Source organism: Salmo salar, chromosome 22 (assembly GCF_965601325.2).
Source record: "Salmo salar chromosome 22, fSalSal1, whole genome shotgun sequence".
NCBI lineage: Eukaryota > Metazoa > Chordata > Actinopteri > Salmoniformes > Salmonidae > Salmo > Salmo salar.
In genome coordinates, this window is record NC_138312.1 from 39,718,820 (window position 1) to 39,731,245 (window position 12,426).

At 41.7% G+C, this 12,426-nt stretch overlaps 1 protein-coding gene across 1 annotated transcript in view; it reads left to right on the plus strand.

Moving 5' to 3' along the window:
* Positions 1–24: 24 nt before the first annotated feature.
* The window catches only part of fkbp5 (FKBP prolyl isomerase 5), a 32,241-nt gene continuing 19,839 nt past the window's right edge, over positions 25–12,426 (plus strand). The window contains exon 1 of the mRNA NM_001141081.2: positions 25–238. The gene's annotated coding sequence lies outside the window, so the exon portion shown is untranslated. The remainder of the gene's footprint in view (positions 239–12,426) is intronic.

The window sequence follows — 12,426 nt, forward strand, 5'->3', positions numbered from 1 at the left end:
AATTCTCCTCTCCATAGGGCTCACACTCGCGTTTTGATCTTCACTAATGTCGGGGGTTTTGAGTGTAAAAAACTGCCGGCAGAACATTCAGTACCCTGTTTTGTTATGAGGGCGGGTTTGAAATCAGCAGCATAGCGTGCTTACTTGCGTTGCAGAGCTAGCGGTGATATACCGGCTGAAGTTAGCACGAAAGCAGCACACGAACAATCAAAAGAGAGAAAAGACAAAAGATAAATAGGTAAGTTACAGCTTTATTTCTTAGTCTTGTATGGACATAGGATAACTGGTTTGCTGTCTTTTGAATGGCTTTATTGGGTGTTTCATCTAGCGAGACCAATGAGTATTGAGTTACATTGTATACAATTGTAGCATAGTGTTGTATATACAATTGTATCCTCAGAATAAGATGAAAAAGTAGATAATAAATAATATGTTTTTAATAAGTCCAGTTTTCAAAACGTATGATTCCGGTAATTTGGCTAATGTGTAGAATCAGTGTTCAGTGCTATTAAGTTATGTTCTATGGTTCTTTTCCAGATACATTTAGGCTAGATCTCATGCTCATGTTCTATTCCTTCACTTATCACGTGTCAATATTTTTAATGCGAGTGAGATGAATTTACATCCATTGATGGCTGTAATCCAATGCTATTATAACCGATTTACTCTTTTCATGATTTTTCTTTCTTTCTCACTCGCTCTTTTCAGACACACACACACACACACACACACACACACACACACACACACACACACACACACACACACACACACACACACACACACACACACACACACACACACACACACACACACAGCGAGAGAGAGAGAGTAATATATTTATGTCTCACTCACAATGCCAATTTCTATATAATTCAAGGAAAATCTATAATTTACCTAAAATGAATGTAGCCCTATGCTCGCTTATTACAGGCTTATTACAGGCTTATTACAGATAGTTTAAGAAATAGCAATATAGCAGACTTTGTATTCTAGATGTTTACATTTATTCAACATGTTTCTCCAGAACTGTTGCATATTCAGTGAAGCATAGTATAATGAGTGTGACTATTGTTAAAAACAGTATGATTTTATCCAATCATTGTTTCAGTCTAATTACTGACTGGAAGACTGGGCAGAACAGATAGAAACTAGGACACTGTTAAAAAATATGTTCATCTGTAATTTCCTTTGCATTGCGATTGCTGGATAAAATTGCAGGTTGCAGGTTGAAGGCAACCAAAGCATTAATTGCAGCACATGTTCAAGGCTTGTTATGTGTAGGGGATTAGGTGTACATACTGTACCCTCTATTATCAGACCAAGGTTTCCTCCCAAGGTCTGCTTGGCCACACAATGGTTTACTGCATGTTTATATGTGGATTAGTGTGTAGCATTGACTTGTGATAGAGAGCTTGGAGGCACAGTGTGCATCTGTGTGGTGACTGTGCTGCTGGAGCTCTCAGGACTGAATGTTCTCTGCTTTGTTGTGTTCCGTCCGTGCATTTATCCACAGGGTCTCTGTTCCACTCTCTCTCTGAATAACCTTTTACTGCAGTGTGCTAAATCAGGGTCACACAGAGTGTTTCTTGGTAGTCTTAAACAAATCTACTTTCAAACAAAAGTATACACCTCACACATGGTTATGGGCTTAAAAAAAGAAGACATGTACCATTTCAGATAGAGTTGAAATCTATTACATTTTGAGTTTGCATCCCAATATTACACTTTATATACATCACAGAAGACAGAAATATAACAACATTGTTTGACATAGAAACACTGGATAAAAAAAGAAAAAAATAGTTTATTAATTATGAAAAAAATAACATTCCACCCATGAGGCCACTAGGTCATTTGACTGCAGTCAAGGGCTACGAGACTAACGCACTACCGGCTGTAACACAGCTGTAACTTATATTCATAATAACATACCGAGATGGTTTATATTTCTTCATCATAAATATGAACTTAAAGCCAAATTCACAAGGATTCTGAAAGAATGATGTTTGGATGAAATACTGTGGCACATTAATTAATAACAGTTACATTATACATTCCGCTATTAAAGTTCCGTAGTCTGTGTTACCAAACATTTTTACAACCTCCAAACTCAGATTTGACATTTCAGCAATTCAAATAATTGATTTTTTAGTACATCTGCGTCAATCCCTGCATTTCCCCCATTAAAAGAAGACGGAATGTGTGTTAGTCTCTATTTGTGTTGCGGGGAGCCTATTTGGATATCGCCACCCGAAGCTGATGCTGTGTTGTGACTGAGTGGGTTTCAGATTGGTGAACACCATCAGATTGTGCCAGGAATTTGGAACAGAAGAGACATAGTGTTCCCCCACACACATTCTTCACACACACACACACACACACACACACACACACACACACACACACACACACACACACACACACACACACACACACACACACACACACACACACACACACACACACACACACACACACACACACACACACACACACACACACACACACACACACACACACACACACACACCCTAAACCTAAACCTAAACCTAAACCTAAACCTAACCCCTAAACTAGCCTTTTTCCTTGTGGGTACTGGGGAAATATTCCCACAGATCCGAATTTTCCTTGTTTTACTAATTTCTTGTTCCCACAAGGATAGTAAAACCACACACACACACACACACACCCACACACACACACACACACACACACACACACACACACACACACACACACACACACACACACACACACACACACACACACACACACACACACACACACACATACATACATACATACATACATCACATACAGACATACCCACACAGATGGAAACACACACTACTGCGCAGGTGGACACAGAGATCGACGGAGGCAGAGAGACAGAGGTGGACATAGAGTCAGACAGACTATTACACAGACACACTGGCACACATAGACATACACACATTCCCCCCACAGAGCCGCTAACACTCTAGGTTTATTTAATAATTATATTACTAGATCATTAAATCAATTCATTGTTCTTACATGTTAGTTGTATGTGTGTGTTTGTTTATGCATTTGGCTCTGTCAATGTGGAAAATATACATTTACAGCTCCCAGAACATGATGTTCCATTCCAACATTTCTTAGAAGTGATATCCATATGAAGAAAGGCAGAGTCTCAGAAAATAATAATAATTTGAAGATGTATTACTATGGTTATTGTTTACGTTAACAATGGCAAGTGATCACAGGATCCTTATATCATTTTGACATACTGTATGTGGGAACAAATGTGAGATTCTTACAGATCTAAATTAAGCATCAAATGTGTGTGTGTGAGTATGTGTGTATGAGAGTGCGTGTCAGTGGAGGCAGGTGGAAGAAGCTATAGGAGGATGGGCTCATTGTAATGTCTGAAATGGAATAAATGGAAAGTAGTCAAATGTGGTTTCCATATGTTTGATCTGTTTGATACCATTCCATGAATTTCATTCCAGACATTACAATGAGCCTGTCCTCCTATAGCTCCTCCCACCAGCCTCCTGTGTGTGCGCACGCTCACAAGCACCTCTGTACAATATGCACCAGTATACCAATAGGTACTCTCCACCTGAGCCATGGCCTGTTTACCCCGCTACCATCTAGAAGGCGGAGACAGTACAGATACATCAAAGCTGGGACTGACGAGAGATTGATAAACAGCTTCTATCTCCAGGCCATCAGACTGTTAAACAGTCATCACTAGCCGGCCACTGCCCAGTACCCTTCCCTGAACCTGAGACACTATCACGAGCCGGCTACCATCCGGTACTCAACCCTGCACTTAGACTGCTGCCCTACAGAGTCATTGAACCCATGTCACTTTAATAATGTTTCCATACTGTTTTACCACTTTATATGTATATACTGAATTGTAGTCATGGCTCATCCAATATAACTACTGCTGTACACACCTTTTCTATTCATATACTGTACATATTGTCTATACACACCATTCACATATGTACCAGTCAAAAGTTTGGACACACCTACTCATTCAAGGCTTTTTCTTTATTTTTACTATTGTCTACACTGTAGAATAATAGTGAAGACATCAAAACTTGGGATGCACGATATATCATTGAACATATCGGAATCGGACGATATTAGTTAAAAATGCCAACATCGGTATCGGCCAATGTCTAGTTTAACGCCGATGTGCAAAACCAATGTCAAAGCTGATGTGCATACCTATATAACGTAGGTACATGAAGTTATGACGTTTGGGTCTTTGTGTGTCAAAAAAGATACAGTAGCACTGTCAAATCTGCACAAAAAAGTCTGCAAACAAGCAAACACTGGCCACGAACTATGTGTTTTCAATACTGCGTTGGTAATAAAGTATAATGTGTTCGACCGCAACTTCTGGGGTAGATAGCTTTAGCTTGGTACCTAGCTAGCACCAATACAACCAGCCTGAAAACAATGACCAGTAGAAACTGCAGTCATTTTCATTATTCTTAGCAATGATTTAGGAATCCTTGTAAGTATTAGCCAGTTTTCCACTTGTTGTTCGCCTATTGAAATTGAACTTCAGTTCATGAAAATAAATTGCTAGCAAGTTACTTAACCCTGTTGCCCAAAGCTAACGTTATAAGCAGCCAGCTAGCTTCATCTAGCTAGTGACGCTCGACCGGAGCTAGCCACAATAAAGATTAGGCACAATAGTGGAATTTGTGGTTTGCCTTCAAAATAAAAGTATGTCATTGACAGTCATGCAAATTAATATAAATAGTGGAATTATGCCATACTTTTATTTTGAAGGCTAACCTTAAAGTCACTGTTGTGGATAATCCTTATTGTGGCTAGCGTCACATAGATGGGTCCGACCGCCATTAATCAAATAAGAACTGTCTTACAGGCTGACCACACTGCTCGTGCGCGTCAACGAGCATCTGCGTTGCCAAGGGCTAAAATAGAACTCCTTTCTATTTCTGACGCAGATCACGCTGCAAGTCCTGCCTCTCCCATCTCCTCATTGGTTATACCCACGTGGGTGATTGAAAGACAAACTGTGTTGCCTGTCGTGTGTAGCAATAGTATGAAAGTTTAGATGACAATCACCATATAAGTTCAAAGATGAAAAAGCCTGGAAGGAGGAGAGATGACTAGGAACGATTCGGTTGACCGTTTTATGTGTGGATTAATTGTCGGAGTAGAGGACCTTGTGCATTTCGTGTAAAATAACAACTCAATGTTTATATCCCAGGACAAATTAGCTAGCAACAGCAAGCTAGCTAAATAGGACAAATTAGCTAGCAAGTGCAAGCTAACTAGCTAAATTGCCATAAATGTTTAATGCTTTTCGACATGTTCCCAAATTTATGTAATTGGTTCAGAGTTTGTTTTGATATTTTAACCTGCGTGTCGTGATGACGTTTGGTGTAGGGGGACAAAATAAATGTATGCACAATGGTGCACGATGTTGCACGCGTGCAGCCGATCTGGGTTCCGTATTATTTATTAGGGTTATTTTAGATGACACCTAGCAATATAGTTAGCTAGCCAACTATACCTACTGAAACAGATTGTCATTTTGCTAGCTTTTTTTTATGACCAGCACTGAAGGTGCTCGAGACAACTTTACCAGCATCATAGCATACGTATCGATGAATCGTGACATATGAAATACGAGTGATAGTGTAATCAATGTGTAATGTCTGCTCAAACGGTCAGAAACAGACTCCATGAGGGTGGTATGAGGGCCCGACGTCCACAGGTGGGGGTTGTGCTTACAGCCCAACACTGTGCAGGACGTTTGGCATTTGCCAGAGAACACCAAGATTGGCAAATTCGCCACTGGCGTCCTGTGCTCTTCACAGATGAAAGCAGGTTCACACTGAGCACGTGACAGACGTGACAGAGTCTGGAGACTTCGTGGAGAACGCTCTGCTGCCTGCAACATCCTCCAGCATGACCGGTTTGGCGGTGGGTCAGTCATGGTGTGGGGTGACATTTCTTTGGGGCCTGGGGCTCCATGCAAGATCTCACCTCGTGGAGTTGCAATGATCATGAGAACGGTGAGGAGTCAGCCATGAACTACACGGGAGGATCTTGTCAATGATCTCAAGGCAGCTGGGACCATAGTCACCAAGAAAACAATTGTTAACACACTACGCCATGAAGGACTGAAATCCTGCAGCTCCCGCAAGGTCCCCCTGCTCAAGAAAGCACATATACATGCCTGTCTGAAGTTTGCCAATGAACATCTGAATGACTCAGAGGACAACTGGTGAAAGTGTTGTGGTCAGATGAGACCAAAATGGAGCTCTTTGGCATCAACTCAACTCGCCGTGTTTGGAGGAGGAGGAATGCTGCCTATAACCCCAAGAATACCATCTCCACCGTCAAACATGTAGGTGGAAACATTATGCTTTGGGCGTGTTTTTCTGCTGAGGGGAAAGGACAACTTCACCGCATCAAAGGGACGATGGATGGGGCCATGTACCGTCAAATCTTGGGTGAGAACCTCCTTCCCTTAGGCAGGGCATTGAAAATGGGTCGTGGATGGATATTCCAGCATGACAATGACCCAAAACACATGGCCAAGGCAACAAAGGAGTGGCTCAAGAAGAAGCACATTAAGGTCCTGGAGTGGCCTAGCCAGTCTCCAGGCCTTAATCCCATAGAAAATATGTGGAGCAAGCTGAAGGTTCGAGTTGGCAAACGTCAGCCTCGAAACCTTAATGACTTGGAGAAGATCTGCAAAGAGTAGTGGGACAAAATCCCTCCTGAGATGTGTGCAAAGCTGGTGGCCAACTACAAGAAACGTCTGACCTCTGTGATTGCCAACAAGGGTTTTGCCACCAAGTACTAAGTCATGTTTTGCAGAGGGGTCAAATACTTATTTCCCTCATTAAAATGCAAATCATTTTATAACATTTTTAAGATGCGTTTTTCTGAAATTTTTTGTTGTTATTCTGTCTCTCACTGTTCAAATAAACCTATTATTAAAATGATAGACTGATCACTTCTTTGTAAGTTGGCAAAGGTACAAAATCAGCAGGGGATGAAATACTTTTTCCCCTCACTGTAATTGACATCAATTGACATGTGTGGGGGGTGGGACAACCTATCCCAACCCCGGCCAACTGCTCCGCACCCTCCGCAGCAACTGTCCCAAGCCCCCCCGCTTCTCCTTCACCCAAATCCAGACAGCTGATGTTCTGAAAAAGCTGCAAAATCTGGATCCCTACAAATCAGCTGGGCTAGACAATCTGGACCCTCTCTTTCTAAATTTATCCGCCGACATTGTTGCAACCCCTATTACTAGTCTGTTCAACCTCTCTTTCGTATCGTCTGAGATCCCTAAAGATTGGAAAGCGGCCGCTGTCATCCCCCTCTTCAAAGGGGGAGACACTCTAGACCCAAACTATTACAGACCTATATCCATCCTGCCCTGCCTTTCCAAAGTCTTCGAAAGCCAAGTGAATAAACAGATCACCAATTATTTCGAATCCCACCATAACTTCTCTGATATGCAATCTGGTTTCCGAGCTGGTCACGGGTGTACCTCAGCCACGCTCAAGGTCTTAAACGATATCATAAACACCATTGATTATAGACAGTACTGTGCAGCCGTTTTCATCGACCTGGCCAAGGCTTTCGACTGTCAATCACCGTATTCTTATCGGCAGACTCAATAGCCTTGGTTTCTCTAATGACTGCCTCGCCTGGTTCACTAACTACTTCTCAGATAGAGTTCAGTGTGTCAAATCGGAAGGCCTGTTGTCTGGACCTCTGGCAGTCTCTATGGAGGTGCCACAGGGTTCAATTCTCGGGCCGACTCTTTTTTTCTGTATATATCAATGATGTCGCTCTTGCTGTGGGTGATTCTTTGATCCACCTCTACGAGGCAACACCTGTATACATCAGGCCCCTCTTTGGACACTGTTAACAAACCTACAAATGAGCTTCAATGCCATACAACACTCCTTCCATGGCCTCCAACTGCTTTTAAATGCTAGTAAAATGAAATGCACGCTCTTCAACCGATCGTTGCCTGCACCCGCCCGCCTGACTAGCATCACTACAATGGACGGTTCTGACTTAGAATATGTGGACAACTATAAATACCTAGGTGTCTGGCTAGACTGTAAACTCCCCTTCCAGACTCACATTAAGCATCTCCAATCCAAAATTAAATCTAGAATTGGCTTCCTATTTCGCAACAAAGCAAAACTCACTATCCTGCAGATCCTTGACTTCGGCAATGTCATTTACAAAATAGCCTCCAACACTCTACTCAGCAAATTGGATGTAGTCTATCACAGTGCCATCCGTTTTGTCACCAAAGCCCCATATACTACCCACCACTGCGACCTGTATGCTTTCGTTGGCTGGTCCTCGCTACATATTCGTCGCCAAACCCACTGGCTCCAGGTCATCTATAAGTCTTTGCTAGGTAAAGTTCCGCCTTATCTCAGCTCTCTTGTCACCATAGCAACACTCATCAGTAGCACGCGCTCCAGCAGGTATATTTCCCTGGTCCCTGGCTGCCTTTAATTCCAGTTCTCTGCTGCCAATGACTGGAACGAATTGCAAAAATCACAGAAGTTGGAGACTTATATCCCCCTCACTAACTTTAAGCGTCAGCTGTCAGAGCAGCTTACCGATCGCTGCAGCTGTAAACAGCCCATCTGTAAATAGCCCATTCAACCAACCAACTACCTACCTCATCCCCATATTTGTTTTTGTTTTTCTGCTCTTTTGCACACCAGTATTTATACTTGCACATCCTCATCTGCACATATATCACTCCAGTGTAAATTGCTAAATTGTAATTACTTAGCCACTATTGGCCTATTTATTGCCTTACCTCCTTACTTCATTTGCACACACTGTATACAGATTTTTCTATTGTGTTATTGACTGTACATTTGTTTATTCCATGTGTAACTCCGTGTTGTTGTTTTTGTCACACTGCTTTGCTTTATCTTGGCCAGGTCGCAGTTGTAAATGAGAACTTGTTCTCCACTGGCCTACCTGGTTAAATAAAGGTGAAATAAATAAAATAAAATAAATTGTCAATTGGAGGTGTAGCTGTGGGTGTATTTCAAGGCCTACCTTCAAACTCAGTGCCTCTTTGATTGACATCATGGGGAAAATCAAAAGAAAACAGCCAAGACCTCAGAAAGATATTTGGAGACCTCCACCAGTCTGGTTTATCCTTGGGAGCAATTTCCAAACGCCTGAAGGTTCCACGTTTATCTGTTCAAACAATAGTACGCAAGTATAAACACCATGGGACCACGCAGCCACCATACTGCTCAGGAAGGAGACGAGTTCTGTCTCCTAGAGATTAACATACTTTGGTGCGAAAAAGGCAAATCAATCCCAGAACAACAGCAAAGGACCCTATGAAGATGCTGGAGGAAAAAGGTACAAAATTATCTATATCCACAGTAAAACAAGTCCTATATCGACATAACCTGAAAGGCCGCTCAGCAAGGAAGAAGCCACGTCTGCTCCAAAACCACCATAAAAAAGCAAGACTACAGTTTGCAACTGCACATGGGGATGAAGATCGTAGTTTTTGGAGAAATGTCCTCTAGTCTGATGAAACAAAAATAGAACTGTTTGGCCATAATAACCATCATTATGTTTGGAGGAAAAAATGAGGAAGCTTGCAAGCTGAAGAACACCATCCCAATCGTGAGGCACGGGGGTGGCAGCATCATGTTGTGGGGGTGCTTTGCTGCAGGAGGGACTGGTGCACTTCACAAAATAGATAGCATTATGAGGCAGGAAAATTATGTGGATATATTGAAGCAACATCTCAAGACATCAGACAGGAAGTTAAAGCTTGGTTGCAAATGGGTCTTCGAAATGGACAATGACCCTAAGCATACTTCCAAAGCTGTTGCAAAATGGCTTAAGGATAACAAAGTCAAGGTATTGGAGTGGTCATCACAAAGCCCTGACCACAATCCTATAGAAAAGTTGGGGGCAGAACTGAAAAAGTGTGTGTGAGCAAGGAGGCCTACAAACCTGACTCAGTTACATCATCTCTGTCAGGAGGAATGGACCAAAATTCACCCAACTTATTGTGGGAAGCTTGTAGAAGGCTTCCCAAAACGTTTGACCCAAGTTAAACAATTTAAAGGCAATGCTACCAAAAACGAATTGAGTGTATGCAAACTGCTGACCCACTGGGAATGTGATGAAAGAAATAAAAGCTGAAATAAATCATTCTCTCTACTATTATTCTGATATTTCACATTCTTAAAATCCTAACTGACCTAAGACAGGGACTTTTTACTATGATTAAATGTCTGAGTATGAAAAACTGAGTTTACATTCACCTTAGCCAAATACATTTAAACTTCCAACTTCAACTGTATATATATATATTTGTGGGCTTGCCAGTATTTGCATGTTATTTTGGTATTAATATGTGTCACATATCAATTTGCATTTGGTACCTTGGTTCGAGTGTTAGCACCAACTCACGAAACCCCCGTTTCTTGACTGTGTAATTTGGGCCCATGTCTTTGCAGAGTTAAGTTGTAACGGCAGCTGTTATCTCCTTCCATCTTTGTGATTTTTTGCCATATGGTGTGTCGCGGGCAAAAGCCTCTTGCAACATCTCAGTCGGGGGTTTGTTTTGAGCACTCGACTGTACTTTTTTGGGTCTCATCCGTAGACTCTCTCCCTACTGTTTCACCTGATTCTTGAGTAGGTGGTAAGAGGTTAGTGGTGTTTGAGCCTGTTGTCGGGACTGGCCTGCGGCATATTTTGCAAAGGACGGTTTTCTGGTCCGTGTCAGACTTTTCATACCCTAACCACGTCCATGCGACCAAAGTAGCCCCTCTTTTAGGTACGAGCTCCGTGTCTCCATGCTCTGTGTCACGTACACTGTCCTCCATGTTTGTTTGTGTTGCAAATTTCCTTCCACACGTCGTCCAATTGAGGAAAAATATTGCTGTAAAGAGTGTGATTTGCAACACAACTAATCAACAATATAAGTTTTTCTATCGTTTCTATCGTTTCTCACGATATATATCGTCATATCGCCCAGCCCTAGTTCACGGGCAGGCTAAAGCTATAAACAGATAAAGACATTCCAAAATCAACATTGACACAATACACGTTAACTTGGCAAATATGACAGCAAAGCAGCATTTTAATACCTTAGCGTTCTTTAGGTAGTCACATAGCGTCATGGTGGACTGAACTCAAATCTGGAGTTAAGATGACTTCAACCCTGACTGCGTCTACCTAACTTTCTCATGTCCTAAGGCATGGGACCGGGCCCTAATCTTATTGCCCTGAGGGGAAAATTAAGTTGTATCTTATCTCTAAAGATGCAACAGGCACTGGCGGAGCACACCCGTCCGCAGCCCCCTGTCTTTTTTTGTGTGTGGAATTTTTTTACAGTTAGTTCTAAACTATGTGCACTGCACAGTTGATGCTAGTATTATGGTATGACAGCAGAAAATCCCATGAGTTAACATTAGAGGTCGACCGATTAATCGGAATGTCCGATTAATTAGGGCCGATTTCAAGTTTTCATAACAATCGGTAATCGGTATTTTTGCCCACCGATTTGCCGATTTTTATTTATTTATTTATTGTTATTTTTTGATAATATTTTTTAACTAGGCAAGTCAGTAAAGAACACATTCTTATTTTCAATGACGGCCTAGGAACGGTGGGTTAACTGCCTTGTTCAGGGGCAGAACGACAGATTTTTACCTTGTCAGCTTGGGGATTCAATCTTGCAACCTTACGGTTAACTAGTCCAATGCTCTAACCACCTGCTTTACATTGCACTCCACGAGGAGCCTGCCTGTTACGCGAATGCAGTAAGAAGCCAAGGTAAGTTAGCATTAAACGTATCTTATAAAAAACAATCAATCAATCATAATCACTAGTTAACTACACATGGTTGATGATATTACTAGTTTATCTAGCCTGTCCGGCGTTGCATATAATCGATGCGGTGCGCATTCGCAAAAAAGGACTGTCGTTGCTCCAACGTGTACCTAACCATAAACATCAATGTCTTTCTTAAAATCAATACACAAGTATATATTTTTAAACCTGCATATTTAGTTAATATTGCCTGCTAACATGAATTTATTTTAACTAGGGAAAATGTGTCACCTCTGCAACAGAGTCAGGGTATATGCAGCAGTTTGGGCCGCCTCGCTCATTGCGACCTGTGTGAATACTATTTCTTCCTAACAAAGACAGCCAACTTCGCCAAACGGGGGATGATTTAACAAAAGCGCATTTGCGAAAAAAGCACAATCGTTGCACGACTGTACCTAACCATAAACATCAATGCCTTTCTTAAAATCAATACACAGAAGTATATATTTTTAAACCTGCATATTTAGTTAAAAGAAATCCAGGTTAGTAGGCAATATTAACCAGGTGAAATTG